This window comes from Cupressus sempervirens, chromosome 7 (genome assembly GCF_028749045.1).
Source record: "Cupressus sempervirens isolate cs-2001-9-10 chromosome 7, ASM2874904v1, whole genome shotgun sequence".
NCBI classification, from domain to species: Eukaryota; Viridiplantae; Streptophyta; class Pinopsida; order Cupressales; family Cupressaceae; genus Cupressus; species Cupressus sempervirens.
In genome coordinates, this window is record NC_143124.1 from 583,375,076 (window position 1) to 583,396,783 (window position 21,708).

Consider the following 21,708-nt stretch of genomic DNA (forward strand, 5'->3'; position numbering starts at 1 on the left):
ATCAATCCCTGTCAACAAACATTGGAAGTAAGTCTTCATATCTTGGAACTAACCTCAACTCAATATAGGGACATAAAATTGTTGAGCGTAACTAATCAGTAATAGATAGTATTAGGAGACATCCATCAGTAATGGTAGAGAAGAAAAGGATCAGCAATGTTAATTCCTTCAAGTCACTATACCACAATACAAATGTAGTCATCAATAGAAGTTAGTAGGGATGGTTAGACAACTAAGGACATCAATGTCAGGAAAAAATTCATTAGCCAACTCAGTAATATAACCCACATCCACTAAAGGTTACTCAAATTCTTATAGTTATGGGTTTCCATCTCAAGCAATCATAAATTGTAGAAGTTGATGAAAGATCAACCCCGCAACTCCCAAGAATCACCCACATGCAAACACCTGTCATGAAAAGAGAAGAAAAAAAGCTATGGAGGCTAGAATTTCCAGATCCGTGAAGGAGATATTCTTGACGAGAAAAAAATAGAGATTTCTATTATTATCAAAAGTGAATAAATAAATTACAAAGAGATCAATCCTTATAAAAGGAGATCAAAACCCTAACAGATAACTAACCTAGGTTGCATAATAATAATTAATAAAAGAATTAATTATTAAATGCCTAAAGTTTAGCTTAAGTAAACTAGAGATAATAAGTGACTTAACAATTAAGTTAAAATGATTTAATTAATAATGTAGTATCTTATTACTCTAATCCCCCCAAGATAAACTTCAGGAGTAGCTAAAAACTTAGAAACTACTACCAAAAATAAATTTGGGTCCTGGCAATAAGGCCTAGTGAGGTACCCAATTACAACCAAATCTCTATAAAATGGAAAAATAGAGAAAACCACATGGGAAAAACCCTACTCCAAAAAGAGATGTAAATTATGCTGAAAGAACTAGTGAAGGATTGAAGAGACCTCCAAACTAGAGAACATCCCAAAAGATAGGAACAAAAGATTATCATAAAGAACACCTTTGAAGCATGAAGCTATTAAAACTATCAAACTATTGATCTGAAGAATCTTCATTGTATAGGACATGACCAAGTGGAGAAGACTAAGTCTAAAGAGCTAATCAATCAAAGATGGAAGGTATCTTCATGGCTTCCAAAAATAGGAATGAAAGAATGTCTATATGGTAAATGATCCATCTCATCAAAATGCATAGGTATCCAACCCCTATAATTGTCTAATACATAGGATCAAATACAAAATACATAGCTCACTCCATTGAACCAAGAAAGCAATAGAACCAACATAGCCCTCCTGTAATGGTAAGAGGTAAGACATAAACACTGAAACTGAATGCAATATCTCTTATAGAAAGAAGAATCAAGAACATCAAGAGTGCAAAAGAAGTACAAAGACCTATAATGGCATGTGTCATTGACATATCATGGAAGGAACACTCACTTGACAAAGGAAGATGGAAAATATGGCCAACGTGAAACCTCGCAAGGCACTTTATAATGTAGTGTGAGTACAAAAAATACAAAGATGTGTAAGATTCCAAAATGCAATAGAGTGGCACTTTATCTCAGTGGATTTGCAAAAATACTACAAAAGGATGTCAACAAAGATCAAAAGAGACATAAGGTTGATACAAGAGATAGTACAACCCATAAAAAATTATCTAAAGAAACAAAATTGATCTTTGAACCTAAAACAACCAAGATATCCATCATAAAGCAAAAAAAAAAAAAAAAAAACTAAATGAGATGTGCCTAGAGTAGAATATGGAAAATAAAATGTCTCAAGATATGTCTTTTGGAGTGCAAAATAGAACTTCTAACTTTGACAGCCAAAATAGGCCACCAAACATCATTAAAAGTCCAAATAAACTGCACCATCATGATGGGCTTAGAACCAGCTCTCTAGTGATATCTCATTTGTGAAAAATGGAGTTTAGATGAGCAACTTATGACCAAACAACCACATGTAGGTCAAAAAAGCATTGGAAGGGAAAAATAAAATTTTACTGCCTCTAGATCCATGCCAAGATACATTGAAAAGTGTGTCCACCAGTATCATAAATTACCTTGAGAAGAATTCTAGTTCCATACAAAATTTTCTTGATTTGTATAATAAAAAATCTTGATTTGCATGCCAAAAAATCTTAATTTTTGTACCAAAAATCACAAAATCATCACCTCAAGAATGTGCCAAAAAAATCTAGATTTCTGAACCAAAAAATCTCAATTTGTGTGCCAAAAATCAGAAAATTGTTGTCTTAGGAAATGTGCAAAATCAAAAAATTGCTGCCTTAGGAAATGTGTCCAATTTGGAAGTAGTATTATTTTGCCTCAAATTTCAACTATGTCCAAATTTGACAAATTTTATATGAAAATAAGAGTTTTTGGGTGCTCTGAGCTTAACAATGTTGTCTGTTTGATATCAAAGTTAGCCAAAAATTAGTGACCATATTCAATACAAAATAACTCTAAAAATGAAACCTTCTGAAAGAAAAAGCATAGATTTGAAAGGCAAGACAAACTTCTCAAAAATAAAACAAGGGCATGTAGAATAGAGCTCTGATTCCACGTAGAAGTTGATGAAAGATCAACCCCATAGCTCCCAAAAATCACCTGCATGCAAACAGTTGTCACCAAAGGAGAAGAAAAAAGCTATGGAGGCTAGAATTCCCTCCATAGATGAGACATTCTTGATGAGCACAAAAGAGAGCTTGCTATTATCAAAAGTGAATAAATACATTACAAAGAGATCAATTCTTATAAAAGGAGATTAATAAAAGAATTAATTATTATATGCCTAAAGGTTAGCTGAAGTAAAGTAGAGATAATAAGTGACTTAATAATTAAAGCAAAATGATTTAATTAATAAGACAATATCTTATTTATCTAACATAAATTACATTGCTAAATCAAAAAGATGTGGAGAAATCAACAAGCAAAGCAAGTGGTTGAGCAAAATCTTATGACAATGATCAAAACAAAAGAGTAACGATCAAGTTCATCTTTCATAGTCAGCAAATGAGGGAATATAAGAGTATGTACAACCACAAGTCTTTTTAATATTGTAATCATCAAATACAACTAGTGATCACACCAAAGGTGCAATGGGTATGCTGAAGTATACCAATGTTTTATAGAGTAAAAATGGATCAAAATTGATATTGACAATTTCCTGCTGAACAATTAGTCCTTTAATTACTGTTGTTCTCTATCCATGATGGTGTAATAGTGCTACCCCACATAGAAGAAGCCCTATTATTCTAGATATGCAACTAGGCACTTGATAATGGTCTTTGGTAGATGGTTCAATTCCTTCACTTATGGTGAAATCCATATTTGTGATAGAATCTCTAGGTTTTTTTGCAATATTGGAGGAAACCCTCCTAGTTTTTTAAATATTTTTTTATGAATTCTTTGCATTGCCATGTGATAAAGAAACCTTCATTTTTTAAATTATTATTTTGGGTGTTTCATATATATATTTAACTGTAAGTTATCAAATCTGATGAAGAAATGGAAATGGTTTTTTCTTCAAAGCATCCCACCTAGTAGTACAAAGTAAACAATGCGAAAAGAAAAATATTGATTGCAAAGCTAAGAACTATTTCACATGAAGATCACATTAAACCTATTGGAAATTTATTCAGCGCTCCCTTCGGGATTTGTGACAAGGGCTTAACTACCTCCTGTGTACTATAAGTTGAGTAATTGTATTGGGCATTGATAGATTGATCTTTTGGTGCAACAACAACCCCAATCTAACAAGTGGTATCAGAGCTTGGTCATAGGTTCAGATCATTTCTAGTGTATTCAACATTTTCCTTGCCTTTGCCTTTATCACATTCACAACTTGGTGTTTTTGACCTAGTTGGTCAATGCTTACTAATATGAATAGTCTTCAAGTAGTTAAAGCATGTAGTTTGATTCAACCACCTTTTGTAGTTACCACTGAAGTGTGTCCTGATACAATTCTTAAGAATATGTCCATATTCTTGACAATAGTGGTAGTTATATCTTGTATTGTAATCCCAATTATAAGAGTTTCTATAACTTCTTACCTTTGTTGGCTTCTTTGATGACTACATGGACTTGGATATACATTCAAAAGCTCTATGTCCATACTTCTGACAGTTCTAGCAATATCCTTCAAATTTTTGTTTATGCATGGTCACAGTTCTACATTCATGTGCCTAATGACCTTGTTTGTTGCACTTATGAAAATGAACTATGTTCTTAGGCTTGAAATTCTAATTTGTATTGTTCCTTCTACACACATTAGAAATGACCTTTCTTTCCACAACTATGACAAGAAGGTTTGGAATTTTGACCTCTATTGTTCCTTTCTTCAGCAACTTTTGATTATTCTCCTTCTCCGGTGCTTGTGTAACCCAATCCTAATGTATCTTTGTTAGATCTAGGGGATCTTTGTAATTGCTTAAAGTATTTGATGGCTTCATTTGGCTTGTTGAAACTTTCAACAAAATCCTTTTTTCTCTCTAGGTCATTTTGTAGTTGTTCATTATGCAACTTCAATGTGGTTATCTCAATGTCCTTGACATTCAGTTCATAGTTGGCATTTATCATTTGACTTAGAGTATCTAATTGCATGTTGGAGATCTTGGTTAGCTTTGTTGACTTTTCCTCCAATCTATTTGCCAAAATTTTTTTATCTTCTTCAATTATGGCTTTGTCTTCCATGGCTTTCTTCTTTTGTTTAGTCAACTCACATAGCAACATAGCTTGTGATTCTTGCTCCAACTTGAGATTTTTGATTTCTTTAGCTTGGATTATGTTCTTCTCCATTAGATCTACAATTGCTGCATCAAATTCACTAAAGTTACCATCTGCAAATAACTTGTTGGTGTCTATCTCTTTGTATAGTGTGTCATTCTCCACAATAGCAATCTCTTTCCTTCTCTTCAAGGAACTCTTTAAAGCATCTCTAGCTTCATTTTGCTGATGTAGTATAAGATGTATTTCAATCTCCTGGTTCTCATTAGTCTTTCCCAAATTGTAGACTTTCATTTCAAGATATTTTCTCTAAGCTGCAAAGCTTCTCTTTCAAAGAACATGGCTCTGATACCAATTGTTGTAATTACAAGTGGGAAAGGAGTAAACTTCTAAGAGGGGGGTGAATTAGAAGTTTAAACTTAGACCCATAAAACTCTCACCTTTCATACATCACATGCATAATAAATTGAAATAACATATAAAACATAAGCATCAATCATATAAACATGTAATCAAATACACACACTTAACACCAGATATGATTACCCAGAAACCCTCCAAATGAGAAGGTATAACTGGGGTGGGGATGACACCCACAAATCTTTACTATTGTAGTAATAAAGTGTATTCAATTAAGGTTGCAATGGTTTGACCATCAATCATGATCTACCTTGTTAAAGGCTTATAAAGACTATTAAGTCCCACCTTGTTAGAGGATTTCAACACCTTGTTAGAGGACTTCAACTTACAATTAAGTAAGCACCCTATTAAAAGATTTCATGTAGCCTATTAAGACTACTCTGTTAAGAGATTTAACTAAAATCACTTGTCAAAATGTCTCAGCATAGATCCTATGGTTGGAACTTGCTTGCTTGATAATAGATCACTTCTATCCAATCTTTGATTGATCCTTTATGATATGATGTATCAATGTTATATCCTCTATCCTCTGTTCTTCACTTAATTGATTCTACAATTCACTCTTACTACTAAGTCACCTTGAATGCTCTATAAAATTATCTTGTTTGCTCCTCTAATTCGATCATTCACCCCTTTGCAATGTGTTCAACATCATTAAATATTTAGGGTTTCATCCTCCTTAAGAAGACTTAGGTGGCTTAGGGTTAGATATGAATCAACAATTGAGATTCATCTATTTTGCTACTTAAACCTTCCCATTTTCTAATTGGCTAAATGTAATTGCATAGGGAATCTGCCTATAGATTCATCCTTATCTCTAAAAGATCAAAATCTATCCTTAGGTTCACAAAAAAATGGTTTACGTAGTTGTTTGTACCATAAGAAACAAATATGTCCAATTTGTGTCACTCAACATATGTAGTATCTGATACTCAACATACATTGTTCTGACTCGACACCTAAATTGCTTGGCATCTACTATTTACTCAGCATGGTCTATCTACTCAGCACTTGAGTGACTCAGAACATGAGTGACTCAACACTCATTGCAACTCGGTATGGTCTAATATTTACATGTTGTACTCTACATGCATTACTAGTTTGGCATGAACTAAGTAAATGTCTTAAGTGTATTGACACTCACTTGTCAAAACCAATCTAAGATCAACAAAGTGGTTGTATCAGCAATTGACAGATCGATCTTTTGGTGCAACGGAAACCCCCACTCTAAGAAGTGGTATCAGAGCTTGGTCACAGGTTTGAATCCTCAAACCTTGGGTAATGCTGAGGGGGAGATTGTTGAAAATTCATTCAACACTCCCCTCGAGATTCATGACAAGGGCTTAACCACCTCCTATGTACTATAAGTTGAGTGGTTGTACTAGGCATTGATATATCAATCTTTTGGTGCAATAGCAACCCCACTCTAACAAAACCCAACATGGAACCAATAGTACAACTAACTTAAATTTTTTTTGTTTTGACTCCTCAACAAAGTTATAGATATTTGCAAAGGGCAGTCTTAAAACAAACTTCTCAACAACTTTGACAAGTCCAAGATGACATTTTGACATAGAGTTCATTAAAAGATGTCCCATACAATAGTCATTAGCTATTTGGATGTCAAATAATTAAATTCAATGAAAAAATATAGGTGTTCCCTTAAATACCAAAAACATGGGTTTGCAATTTCTAAAAGCAACATAGGAAGGTTCCAGAGAAGGCAACATAAGAATAATCATCATTCATTGATGATGTTAATTACATCCTACATTTTCTAAGATCAGCTACACAACAAGGCATTTTTAAGCATATTGAAACAATAATGAGTTTTTCCCAAAATTCTTGTGTTAGAGTTGTTGATTTCAAACTACAACATAGTTTCCCCACCCTCTACTCATGGTGTTCTTTCCACTAGACATACCTACGGTGAGTTGTCCACAATAGGAGATCTTCCTTACAAGCTCCTTATCTTATGAGAGGAGGGAGCAACTAAATATGTACTAGTGGCCTCCTACATAGATAGATTAATGCTTTGTGGTGAGCTTACATTCAACTATAAATAATGCAATATACAAATTAGATCAATAATGTCACAGTAAATACATACCCATTCAACCAAGCTCTCATCCCCAAGAGGTTTTGATTTATCAATAGGTTTCCTTCTAGTAATAATATACCAACATGACACCAAATGAAAATAAATCTGATATTTGAGTTAGCTTTCCCCTTCATGCATATTTTGGGGCCATATACCTAAAGTATTCAAATAAATGTCATATAAACTAAAACTTCATAACACAACAACCAAGCATTCTTAGTTCGCCATTGAAATGCAAAGATCAATACAGTGAAAATAATGAAAATGACAACATCTGCATCTTACCTAGGTTCCCATGACACGTGTTTTGACATGAGTGTAAGCATCTAGTGCTAAAAGTTTGCCAGTCCAAAATTAGACACCTAGAACATTAAAATGCCATCATCAATTATAAATTCGAGATATACTAGCAAATAACCCTCACAAATACAGATATAAAACTTGTTATGATTAGAAATCATAAAGAATCCATACCAATACTTCAAATTTGTCATCCAAAAGAATATTTGCCGAATTTACATCCCTATAAAAAATCAAAGGATGACCTATCATGCAAATTCAATGTTTAGGGCACTAATCAAAGCAATTGAAAAGAGAAATTAAAATGAACAATTAGGAATCATAGTAAAAAATGCATCACTAGAAATGGTATTACAATCTTCATGTATGTGTATTATCCCATGAGTTGCTTCATGGAAATTCTTAGCCTAGTTGACTAGCTTGTTGATTAAACATTGTGTAATGTCTGATTAAACATTGTGAATAGCAAGAAATTCTGACAAAATTCTTATTGCTAGAGGAATATGACTATTAGAAAATACATTTACAATGAGATAGCCTCTGAAAAAAATAAAAAATCATAGAATATTTCAAAAAATTAACTAACCTAGCCCTACTATTACCTACTCTAGGATAAATTACCAGTCTGCAATATAGGCATAACCTTTAGGCACACATGTGACATAACCATTCATTAGTGTTGTGGAATATGACAATGCTTACTATATATGGTCCTGCATACATATTGATTACAAGAGACTCATAAATCACATTACAAAGAGGCTCCACATGTTTCTTACTATTGGTATCTAAGGTGGTATCTAAGGTAGGAATCAACCATTATGGTCCTCAAACAACACCAAATTGCCCTGCATTTTGACAAACTTTACAAAAATTACATTGACAAGAAGGACATTATGAATCAGCATGTAGAGAACACAACAAAGAAAGGACTTTGTTTGTCCCATTCTTCTAAAATTTCCTTCTTTAGTCATTGAACCTATGTGTTGCAATTTGGATAGGAAAAGTAAAAAATTTGAACTACCTCCTAATCCAAAAGTCCAAAAATCAGCATTTTTGTTGTTGGCTAAATGAAGAGAACATGATACATGTAAGGCACAAGGCATACTCCTCTACTTCTTGAGATATATTTGGCGTGATGAGCTCGTTCGTCCTGGAAAATATTTCAGCAAAATATTGTGTAAGGATCAATTCATGATAAAAAAAATGTATTTATATTTACTAAAATTGGTGGTATCCAACCATCCATTACCAAACATACGCCCTTGATGAACTAAAGATACTAAAGACTACAAGGAAAGTAGACAAAAAATGCAAACTCCTATAAAAAAATTCAACAAGTTAATCATGGCATAAAGATTATCCCCATCATCATGACCCCAAATGAATACTATAAATTTTCCTAATTATTGAAAAAGAAAATAGTGAATTTTTAAAAATCTCCTGATACATTGACATCTATTGTACAAATAGTTTTAACTAATTTAACTTTTGGAATTAATCAGTACTCAAATTGAACCATAGAGAGACATCAATAGTCATAACCACATTTATAGGGGTAACAAGACTTCTTTATTATGTAATCTACAAGTAACTACTCTATTAGAAAGTATTTTTTTCTATCAGCTTTTGAACATGGCTATATCAAGGTTTAGAATAACATGTCACCAAACTAGGCTTTAGCCTCTGCTTCAGCCATTGGTAATTTCAATAGAATTCTTGGTACAAAAGTAGGATAGTGGTATGATAAGAAGTGTGGTGGCAAGGTAGGTCAGTGTCCATCACAACATAGTAGAAGTAGCATTTTGTTGACTTCTACTAGAAGCAAATAAATTAGGCAAAGTACCTATGTCTTATCTTTGGATGGTAAGTAAGATCAAAGAGTCAATGAGCCTAAGATAACGATATATGGAATTTAGAGCTGAAGTCAAAACAATCGGTAGAATAAGCCTTTAAGTGCTATTATAAAATTAGGACCAAGTTTTTAACAAATATTCACCAAGCTTTTGGCAAAAAACTCAATGATTTTTTGGCACAAATTTGGTGAGATTTTGGTGCATGTAAAAGTCTTAAAAACTCACCAAGTCAGGAATCTTGGTTAGTTTTTGCAACTTGGTGCTAGTAGAACATTTGTGACCTTTATTAGCCTTTTCTCATTCTTATTCTCATCAATTATAAATTCTTGCTAGTGTTTTCATCTTATCTACAATGGATTCTGCTCTACAACTACTATGATATTAAAATGATAACATTATGATTTGATGTGTTGCAAATTTTAATTGTCATTAATTATTAGCTGTGTTATCATGTTCCCTATTTTCTTTTTTTCTTTTTTTTTTCTTCTTCTTTTTTTTTGTACAAAGAGTAAATCATGGTTATATGTGCATTTGTATAGTAATCTTCCTGCAGTTCACAAAATTTGGGAAATTTTTTGCCATTGCAAATCCTTAACCATGTCTCCCCCTATTGCAAAAACTTGCACTATCAATTATTAAATCAAGACAAGTAGTGTTGAGAAATTTACAAACCTCTAATGTGGAAAAAGAAATTTAAAAGAAAAAAGAAAATTTTCCTTGAAGCCACATCAACGAGAACAAATAGGCATGCAAAGTCTTCCATAGGCATGAATTATATTTCTATTGTTAAAAGAAATTATTTTTAAAAATTGGACAACTAATTCCACCCACATTATTTGGAGGTGGCAACTTGTAACATTCCATGTTAGAGAGGCTAAAGGGGGTTTATACATTATTGAAAACTTAGTTGCTCTATTTTGTTGGTTAAAACAAATGTCTGAGAAAAAAGTCATATCAAAATCTTAAGTACCAAATTTCTATTATATTTTAAAACACAAAAAGTGCACTAGTTGAGCTAGTTGTCATAATTTATTGTGGTTGTGCTATGAATGTCCATGGCTTTATCAACAACATATAAAAATGTTAATATTATACCACATTAATAGTCCTAAATAAATCAACAACTAAGTCATAGATGCATTATTGACTTGTTGCGGTCGAGCTTATTGTGTTGGAGCCACTTGATAGTAACCCTAAAAAATGAAAATCATGAATAAGTATTCTTAAGAAATTTCACATTCGCTCAACTAGTTTGAGCCATTACATTTATTAACAATGTTTTTCCTCCACTTGTTGTTGTTGAGGGTGCATCAAGAGTGGTTGCTACTAGGATTGAGTTGAAGCCTAAGCTAAAGGTATTGGTACCACATATGACTAGATCTACTATTGAAATGAAAGATGTTGTTGGGGTTGAACATTGTTCTGAATAGTAGGCACCTTTTGTTGTGATAATTTTTGCACTGGCTATTATTGTGATAGTTGCTGAGCTTGGGATTGTATGTTAGAGAATGACATGCTAGGAAGAATTTGCTAAAGAGAGGAAGCAACATTCAGTTAGATTAGAGACTAAGAAATAGGCATCTGCCCATATGTAGATAGTTGTTGTGAAGCTATGGTACAAATGATGATGGACAAGCAGATGATAGCATATTAGGTGGAAGGTTTCAAATGAAAAAATATATATAAAGCTATCAAAAATTGATAAAACTCAATGTTCTTTGGTTAATTTGTATTTTGTAGAATGTAGGCATTTCTAGTAGCTTGGAATGTTGTTTGTTCTACTAATGATTCACCAATTTTATATGTCCCAAAGATGACATTTCTAATCAATCCAATTACACTTGAGGGGCCATGTCAAATAACAAGATTACAATACATTTAAAGGGGCCATTATTGGGGGCACTAAGAATATCCATGTAATTGAATCATTAGGAAGGTTCATTAACATTAATTTTGATGCTTATTCACACCTTTCACCATAATTAACAATCCTAATCATAATCCAACACACCTTTGTAGCCAAACTACTCCAAGCTACACTAAGTTATCGATTCAAATGCAGATTTAGAAGCTGATGTGGGATTCAAGATTTTTTTTAGTATGTATGTATATATCTATATATATTCAAAGAAATGCAAGAAATATACAAAAAAAAATCATTTGATAGTATGACTATGATACTTACCCTTTATCAAAATGCAAGAAATATCAAGAAAAGTTTATGGAGATGACAATCTTGTAGGTGGAAAAAAATACATGAAAGATTAGGCAGACAATAGGAGATACATGCAGGAGGGGAGAATGTTAAATGAAGATGTTCCATATGCATAACAATGATGGAGACATTTGGATAAGAAAAATAGGGAGTATCAGAGAAGCCCATCAGGATGCTTCATTGATGTAGGAGATTGGAAAATGCCAAATTATCATCAATCCTTTCCATTTGAGTGGCAAATGAATTATACCAATAGAGAGCTAGATCTTGAAGATCTAGGAAATTTTCATGGAGACCCAAAAGGTATGGAAAGATCTAAGAAAAAGTGTAAGGATGTAAAACAATCTTTTGAAGATTTGTTCAAATTCTCTAATGAACAAAACTTTGCTGCAGACCATAGGGATAAACACAATTATCTAAGGGAGTAGTCAAATTTTGTAGTGAACAAAAGACAACCATTAGATTTAGGTGGGTTATTGGGTGATGCAAAATTGTATGATCAAAGAAGATTTATGAGTGAGAAAAAAAGAAGGAAGAAATGTCAAATAATTCCTAGTCTTGATTTAGAAAAGAAATTTGAACTAGTGGCTTTTGAAGGCACACAAAATTCAAAAAATAATAAAAGAAAAAGGGACTAGGGAAAATGTGAATCAATTGATTTCTTCATGCCCCACCAACTGGTGAGACATGAATATGATGTGAAAATTGATGATAGCCAGAATAAGGTTGGGCTAGTGAAAATCAAATTTAAGACTAGGAAGGATGATGCTAAAGGGAAATGGACCTCAAGATCATGCTCCATCGAGTTTGTATTCAGAGGAGGATGTAGAGAGAACACAGAAAGAGGATTTTTGACATTAATACATTTAATTAGATGAATCTCCCATGTAATCTTATAAAATGCTATTCTACTAAAGTTGAAGATCTCTAGCTTTCATTGGGGATGCTAACATCAACTTATGATTTATGGGGTTTTATTGAGCTTATTTCTTTCATGGAATGTATTACATGTAACTCTTCAATTTCAATATCCTATTGTTATTCTCCTCTAGTGCAAAAAGAAGATCAAAAAATATAATTCGTTACAAATCCCTTATTTTCATCAAGAGGAGGAAAGTCACTAAAGAGGAGATTATGCTCAATTGGTCTTAGTCCCTAGTTTTAATGTTCTAAATTCTATGATTGAAATGTGAATTCATCATTTATTCTACATGTAGTGCTAACATTCCTAGTGGCTGTCATTTTGATACATAGTTTTGAGGAACATGGGTGGGAAGAGGGAAGAATATGGAAGGATGCATTACTTTTGGGTCAGTTTTTTAATAAATTCATAAGTTTTTGATGTATACATGATTAAAAATTAAAAATTCTAGACTCCTTTATAGTTTGCAATTGTGCAATACAAGATATTATTCACTGATTTTTTCTTTTGGATTTCTTAGACTAATCGTGATCATTAGAGATTTTAGAATTTCAATTAGACATAAAATGATGAACACTATTTCCTAATTAGTGATTAGATTTTATCAGTCATTGTTTGGTTTTGCTTTGAGGTAAATGTATGCTTTGTTATAATCCTTTTTTATGGGCTTGTGTGTATTACCCATTTTCGAATTGTTAATGTCCATTTTTACTTTCCTCTCAACATTTTTGAAGGCTCAAGCAATGCATCTGGAATAGTTATTGAACTCTACTCATTTTTTTGGGAGAGCAAATCTTGCTTGAGAGAGTCACCAATTTTTAAAATAGCTACATTTACACCCACTTGTATATGGCATTCATGATCCCAAGACCATTAAAGCGCTGCTTTAAAAGTTGTGTTTGAGCCCTCTTTGTAAGACCGATGGCCAAACAACCCAAGATTTGCTTAGTGTGAATCTTTAAAATATCCTTTGTGGATATGAAGTAAATGATATGATTAGTTTGTTTTTAAGAGTTTCTTTATGGAAAAAGAAGTAGAATTCTAGCATATGAAAATTAATTATCCAGATTGTAGATCTAATATGATGTCTCATCATTATTATCCTATTTTTAATTCAGTTTATGTCTAGTGGATGGACCACATGCTTGCTCAACCACTTTTTTGATTTGATGTATAAGATCTTGGGAGTTGTATCTTGTACAAGTTCTATAGGTGAGAATTGAGAAAGGAGGGAGGACCTCTTAGAACATCAATAGCTTAGAAAAGTGAGTAATTATGAAGAATTGTAAAATTAAGTAAGAAAGTTTTAGTTGTGCTAGCTGTGAGAACAATCTCTAGGATGGTTTTTTCTATTTTGCATGGATTGTCTAGATTCATTTTTGTCATCTTTGTGCTATCTAGGATTTTCATTTGAAAGAAAAAAAGTTTTAGTCAAAGTCAAAATAAGAGAATATAAATACAATTTTTTTGGATACCAAATCTTCATTTGTGACATTTTTTTTTTGATACTAAACAAAGATAGATACAACTTAAAATCATGAACTGTGAAAGAAATCATAAATATAGATAACAAAGCACCCTAAACATGTCTAAGTACATGGGTATTGAGAGGCACCAAAGTCACGAGTAACTAACATGACTAATAAATTCATAAGAAAATAATAGTCTTAAGGCAATAATTTACCCTAGATGTGAAACAACTGCTCTAATTTTTGCATTTTGATGATAATTCTTTTTAGCTTCTTTTAGCAAGATGAATAGCCTACTAATGAAAATCAAATTATTCGACTCTAAACTATTGGACACAGCTTATCAGCCAAATGGAACCAAATCCATGCGAGGATAAAAGAGTGTTAATCTTCCAAAAATGATGAGTAGGTTGAAGTGCACAAAAGACAAAAGAGACTGCACCAAGTAGATTACTATAGAGAAAAGTTGGAAGGGCACATGCAAGAGTATAAGAAAGGTGTGATGGACCAAAATTTTTTTTTGCCTCCATTTGTGAAATAATTTTGGAGATTATGATGAAAATTTGAAAGATGCAAAGACAAAGAGGGAGATTGACAATCATGATTAAATCATTTGAATAAATAATGATATATTGGATTACGTCTATAAAAGTAGTGCAACCAAGGGTGAAAAAGATTAAAGTTTTCCACATGTTTGACATAAATTCCTTAATGTAGCTAAATATCTTTATTTCCTCTTGAGTGAAAATGTGAGTTTCAGTAAGGATTTCAAAATTCACTTCAAATTATGGCACTGCATATACAAGTGGATAGAATGTAGATAGAGAAAAGAAAAACAAGTAAATAGATGAAAAATCCATTCAGATGATTTTATGTTGTGAGAAAATTAAATAGAACATACCGTAAAGACACAAGTTTATGTTGTACAATCAACTTAAATAGAATGCATATACCCAAGATTGGCAAAGGCTAGAAGCTCGTAGGGCTGCACAAAACCCATTGGGAAATGTTGGCTTTTTCTAGTAGGTGTAATCAAACTAAACTCAGAGAATTAATGATGCACTTGTTACATTATTTTCTCTCCCTCTATCCAATATTAGAGTTCTTTGCCCAGTCATTGTTGTTTATAAATATTAATGGATGCACTTGTGGCAAGTATAAAAGTGATAATTAATCTAAGTAACTACCATTTTCAAAGACTAAAATGTTAGTTTTATATATTAAAATTCTTAACTTCTCCATCCATGGCCAATAAATTTAGTTAATATAAGACATTTCCATTAAGAAGAGATAAATGTTAGTTATATTTGTATTTCTCTTATTGGGGCCTAGAATATGCATCTATTGTTGACAAATTTGTCTCCAATGGTGGGAAACAAATGGTTCTTAAAGTCAAGAATATTGTATTTAGTGAAAATGGGTCCTACTATGCTCCATTTGTTGCTAGATTCATTGACCTCTTGTGCATTCCCACTAAAAAATCTCACCACTCTTGGAGTGAAAGATAATGGAAACAACACCCATCCTAAGCAATTTGAAAGAAGGAGCTTTCTTGCTTGCCAATTCAATGACCATGTTACTTTTAACCTTTCCAAACTTTCTCATCCTTTTATGATAAGAGTTATAGGAGATGATAGAAACCTCAAAGTAGTTACAAGAAACATTGAACCTAATATCCTCTTTACCATGCATAAGAGGAGGAAGACACTACAAAGACTGGTATTTTCTTTTGAACCCAACTAAAGAATTGAATCTTAACTCTTGTAGCTTTCTTGAATTGACAAAAAATGAAAGGCTTTGGTGGCTAAAAAGTCTTAGTGTTGAGTCCATTAAACTCTATGGGATGTGAAGTGAAGTTTAAATGCCATACATTCCATGTTCTACCCCAATAACTCAAGTCTTCTTGATTATCAAAAGGAATGACTCAATTATGAGACCGTCATTATAGGGAAAAAAGGGAGAGTCTTTCTTGCAAAGTTCTTTCTCTCATGGTCTTGATAGCTAATGTTGCATGGAAAATGCAATATACCACTCAATAGAAAAGAAAGAGAAAAATGGATGTGAGGAGGGTAACAATGATGATGGTCAAAGGTAGTCATGTGATGTGGTGTAATTTACTAAACCAAAATATTATTTTTGATATTTTCTTGTTCTTCAACCTAACACTTCATTCTAGCATGATAAGAAACCTCCATAATCCATAGATTGAAAAGTAGTGAAGCTGTTGCAATTTGGTTTTTTTACCAAACCAACTCAGTCTTCTTTATTTATGCAAGTTTAAACAACCCAATTTCATTTAAAATAGGCTTATTTGATGAAAATTCCATTGGAGTTTGCTATAAATATGTATGTTTAAACAAACCAATACAATTTAAAATAGGCTTATTCCATGAAGATTTCACAAGAATCGAATAATGGGTTCTTGAATTTTTTTAAGAATATATGGTCAAACTTATACGTGGAACTCATTTTTGTGTAGATCTAGGAGCTTTGAAGATTTTTAAGGATATAGTAAAAAATTTGTGGGTGTGGTCCCAGAGTTTGAAGTTGGATACCAATTCTATTATAGAATTGAGCTTTGCATTGTAAGGTATTCATTGCTAGGTGCAGGTTGGAATTGACTTCTTGAAGTAAGGAAATGTACAAGTCACTACAAGAATTGTAGCATTAGGAGGCTACAAAGATGATCTTGAAAGTGGGGATGTAATGATTTACATAGAATAGTGTGGAAAAAACTACTATGGAGTCAGATAAGAAACTTGAATGTGGGAAATTGGCTCTAAAGAACAACATAGAGCTGAAAATATATATACAAGTGATTTGAGGAATAAAGAAAAAGCATTCTACAAATGAAGGAAACAAATAAAGTGGAAAGAAAAGCTAAGTGTGTTATATACTTATGATGGACACTATGATGCAAAAAAATGTTAGTGTAATAGAGGAGCATCTAGATGCTCTATATTTAAATTACTTATAAGAAGACAATTAGGTCAGAAAAATTTGGGATTTAAGTTAGTGCAATTTGTTAAAAAGCCATCATAATATACAATTCAAGTGGTCATTATAATAAGGATATTTTGGAAGGAAAAGTGAGAAAATCCATTTGTGTTATAAATACTAGGGATGAAGAAAATGGACAACCAACATTTGTGTATACAACTAAAGTGTTTTACTCAAGTTGTTGCCATCCTCTCTACCTCCAAGAGGTTATGATTGTAGCAATGGATGCACAGATCACACTATATGCCTTTGTACTTTCAAAAATGGTAAAAACCTCCATTTTACTTTGATGGGACTATTGTATTTGCTAAGCCAATTATATATGAATGGGATCCATCTTGTAGTTACCCTCCAAATTTCTAGAATAGAGTAAGTCAATGTGGTATTTCATTTCAGCTTAAGGTGTTTAAAACCAATAAGAGAGGTTGGGTTGTCAAATCATAAGAGCCTATACCTTTTGGTAGCTTCATCTGTGAGTAGAAAGGTGAGCTTCTTTCATATATGGAAGTTGAGAAGATGATTGATAATGATGAGCATCTCTTTGATATAGAAAGATACATGTAAACGCTAGAGTTTACATAAAGAGGCCAGCTACCAATAGTCAACATTAAACATGAATGTAACCAAAGACATTGGAAGATTCATTAGAATAATAAGTTTCCCTATAAACTATGATGATAGTATCTTTCTCATTTATATTTTGAAAAATGATGCATGCCTTTATATACATGCTTTGCATATTAACTACCAAGAAACTCACAAAACTTCTTGTGAAGTTAGTACTACCACATGTTTTCCTTTTCTTGTTTACCTAGGATGCACAACCTTAAGTAATCTTTGACTTTGACATGTATCATGTATCAAGTCTTTTATTTTCTTTGATATTTTTAGTTACTATAATAGTGATTCTATTTTTGTTTTCAAATATTTAATTTCTCTCTCAAAGAGGAAGATTGATTGTAAATTTGTATACTCAAATTAAATACCTCGATGAATGTTTATATATTTTGGTGATTGCTTTTTCGGCATTTAAATAGAACCAATCTTTTGATACCATGTTCTAGAGCTCCCTCATATTAGCACAGGCAAGAAGGATGCTGATAAAGGCTATAAAATTTAGCTTTAAAATTACACCTAAACTTGCTTGAAATTTTCTAAAGCCTTTTCAAAAATCCATTTTGTATGTATACTACAATCATGATATTACATGAAACCACATTTGTTTGATGCATTTTATAAAAAAATTCACATGCCTTGTATATGATTCCATATTTTACTTACATGTCTACAAGTGCAGTTGGAACTACAACATATGATAAAGTTTATTTATCCTTTATACTTTGATGGATGCTCCCATCCTCTCCCCAAACTCCCATTTTAGCATAGATAGGGAAGATTCTTGCTAAGGCTGTGGAATTTGGCTTTATATCTGCCATGAACTAATAAGCTCACTGCCATGAATCAAACAACTTAGAATATTACCCAACTGGCTCACCAATATCTCTAACATCACATCCAATAGTATTTAAGGAAGATATAACTTTTTCATCACCTTTGTATTCATATGCCTTATTTTCCTAAATGAACAATTTATAGAACTAAAATGCACTCAATTCTAGTTAAAACAACCATAAAAAAATCATTAAAATCACCTTTTATAGCATAAAATAATACTACCCAATTTCTTCAATAGTGCCATACACCTCCAACACCATCAATCGGAAACAAATGGTTAGGAAAGATTGAAAATAACATCAAGTAACATATACAATTTTCAACCAGGTCGGTTATATTAAATTTATGAAAATGTTTTAGAGCATTTTTCTAGGGGTTTATGAGTAGTATTGAATCCAATGTCATCTATGTCTAGTAGAATTGTTGGACATGAGATTGTCAATGCATGTTTGGGAAAGTTTCACACTTTTTTAGGTGTATATCCGAAACCTATCAAATTTTGATCAACATGAATCTTATTAGTCATGAATTTGGTTCTTGTAAGGTAAATAGATAACTATTGTCTCAAGTGTTATATGTATTGTCTTATCTTTTGATTCATTAGAATCCCTTCAATTTGATGAAAATGTATTAAAGCATTTTTCTAGAGGCTTGCGAGAAGTATTGAATCTAATGACACCTATTTTGGTGGAATTATTGGACTAAGAGGTCAAAGCATGTTCAGTGAAGTTTCACCCACTTTTTTTAGGTGCATATTCTAACCTAAATTTTTTTACCACCATGAATCCTATTAGTCACATATCTGAGTCTTGTAAAGTAAATAGATAATTCTTTGCTCAAGTATTATTTAGATTGGCTTGTACTTCTTCTATTTTGAATCATTGTACTCCCTTCATGTTGGATCCAATATCCCTAGAGGATGTTGCTTATTTAAACTACCATTTATTTGGAAGAGACTTGCAAAGAAATCTTGATGTTGGTGGTGGTACTCCAGGCTGCGAGCTACTAAATAACTTAGTTCCCCATGGGGTTATCCTCTAGAAATGGAGGAAAACTAACCAAAATAGTTGTTGATGTTATTGAGAATAGTAACCTTAGTAGACAATTTCTATTTAATTATTGGAAAATCAACAATGGGAACATTAGAAAAAAGGGAAATCAATCCATAATTTAAGATGGAGGCATTGTAAAATTATATTAGCCTAGATATTGAAAATATTTTTCATGGTCCTTTTTGGGATAATTTTGATATTTTTTTGAATGTTGTAGTGCTAATATTTATGTAGATTTGAGGTGTATTTTCTTTCATAAGCACTAGAATTTGGAACTCGTGGAACCAAGTGCAATACTCAACTGGTTATTCCTCACTTAACAAAGAACTATGGAAGATCTAGAGATCCTCTAGAAAAACAAGCTCCTAAGTGTACAACTCATTCATTTCCCAATAATATTGATCATTTTCTAACTTTGGAAAGGTCAAAATTTGAAGATCTTTTTGAGAAAACACCTTTTGAAGTTAATACTTTTCTTTCAAAACTATAAGAGATCAAAGAAACAATGGATTCAACAAGGGATGCTCAAGATCAAGATTTACTGAGTGCAAAGTAGAGTGTTTGATTACTGAGAGGTGTTTGATTATGTTATTTCATGATAAACATGCATTCAATACACAACACACGTCACGGAGCCGTGTTTACGACAGTCTCATTGCCTTCGCCATTTTTGGTTTTTTTTAAACAATGCAAATTTTACCTCTTTTTAAGCATTCGAAACCCATTAATAAAACAAAATAATGTGTATGCTCTACCAATTGTGGTTGATTAAACCCTTAATAAAAACAAGTGAACTAAAGTCATGAATCAAAACCAACTTAGGGTGAGATGAAATTAGAGATATTTAAACCCTTTCTACATCATTTGCATACATGTTATGCCAAATTCACCTCCAAGGAAAATAATTGATCTTTTAACAATTTATATATATATATATATATATATATACAATGCAAAGTTCAACCTCATGAAAACATTCGATACCCTAACATCATATATTTTTATATGCAATTTTTCAAACCTTAAAACTTAAATTTAAATTAAGAACTTTTAAACGTTTAATCCTTCCAAGCAATCTAATTTCTTCAACCAAAAATGCCAGGTATATAAAACATCTCAATTTAACATAATTATAATAACTATAAAAAATATTAAACCTTGATAGTATTAAAAATAAATAAATAATTTAAAATCATAAGTCATCTATCAAATCTAAATAGAGCAATATTGATATTGAATACATATTCAACAAAAGTTTCATGTTTTGCTAAATAGAATATAACCAAGTTCTGACTATTTAATCAATGTATCCAACTAAAAGAAACTTAATAACAACTAAGTTGTAATAAGCAGAAAAATAGTAGTAATGGTCAGGCATGACATAATGGCTTGTCATGAGATTGTAGCTCATTCTAAGTGGAGGGTTGACCAATTCAGTGATTTGAAACCTTAGAATGATTTTCTACAAAGTTTTGGCCAACTCTAATTGAATGGTTGATCAATTCAGTGATCTATAATGTAATCATAGAAAAAGGGGGTCTTAGTGTAGAGACCATAACTTTTGATTCCACTCTTAGATTTTTCTAAGTTTCAGATATGTTGTTGGGGGCGAAATGTGCCCAAAATTAATAGTCAAATTTAAGAACCAACTATAATACCATAACAAGAAATTCTAAGGTTTGAAAGAAAACAAAATCTTAAACTCTGCCCTTTTTGTATAGACTTGTACACGAAGACTCATAACTTTTGAATCAAAACTCGGTTCTTAAATTTGACTATCAAATTTGAGAACATTTTACCACCCAACAACATATCCAAAAGTTATGGTCTCTACATCAAGACCCATTTTCCTGTGACTCCATTATAGATTGCTGAACTAATCAACGTTCAATCAAAGCTGACCAAAATTTCATAGCAAGTCATTTTAAGATTGTAGATCATCGAATTGCTAAACCTTCCCTCAAAATGAGCTACAATTACATAACAAGCCATTTTGATATTACATATCATCAAATTAGTCAAACCTTCACTCTTAAATGAATTAAAAAATTATTACAAGCCATTCTATAGTTATAAGTATCCAAATGGTATAACCAAAATTTAAGTATGAATCAACTACAATCTCATCACAAGTCATTTTGAAGCTACAAATCATTGAACTGGTCAAGCATTCAATCATAATTAGGTACAATCTCATAACAAAT

The 21,708-nt window shown here is 32.1% G+C and overlaps 1 pseudogene; it reads left to right on the forward strand.

Moving 5' to 3' along the window:
• Positions 1-16,411: 16,411 nt before the first annotated feature.
• On the forward strand, positions 16,412-17,561 carry LOC149548114 (histone-lysine N-methyltransferase, H3 lysine-9 specific SUVH5 pseudogene; annotated as a pseudogene).
• Positions 17,562-21,708: the final 4,147 nt, after the last annotated feature.